The sequence below is a fragment of the Gavialis gangeticus genome, unplaced genomic scaffold (assembly GCF_001723915.1).
Source record: "Gavialis gangeticus isolate Ggan-Ray unplaced genomic scaffold, GavGan_comp1, whole genome shotgun sequence".
NCBI classification, from domain to species: Eukaryota; Metazoa; Chordata; order Crocodylia; family Gavialidae; genus Gavialis; species Gavialis gangeticus.
In genome coordinates, this window is record NW_017729008.1 from 43,511,660 (window position 1) to 43,512,148 (window position 489).

The following is a 489-nucleotide window of genomic DNA, read 5'->3' on the forward strand; positions in this document are numbered from 1 at the left end:
CAGGCAAGGAAAGTATCCCTAGGGGGGAGGGGTGGTGTTTTAGGGGCTCCCCCAGTTGGGGTTAATTGCCACTCTGGGCAGGAGGGGTGATGTGTTAGGGGCTCTCCTCACCCCAGTTGGAGTTAATTTCCCCCTTTTCACCCTCTACAAAAGGCAGGGAAGAAAAGTGTTGGGGGTGGAATTTTAGGGGCTTCTCCCTAGTTGGGGATAATTGCCTCTCTTTTTTTCTATCTTTCTCTCTTCCATAGAAAGTGAAAGGAAGTATCCCTGAGTGGAAGTGTTGGTATTTTAGAGGTTTCCCCGAGTTGGGGATATTTGCCTCTCCACCCAAACTTTAAAACCAGCTGCAGGAGGAAGGCAGCGGCGTTTCTATTCAGGCAGTACTGAGGGACTCACTGATTTCCTGGCTCATTATCATTTCCCAGATTCCTGCTAATCTCTCTCCACTCCATAGGAGTTAACAACCCTGTCTCCTTTTTTTCAGGGTCC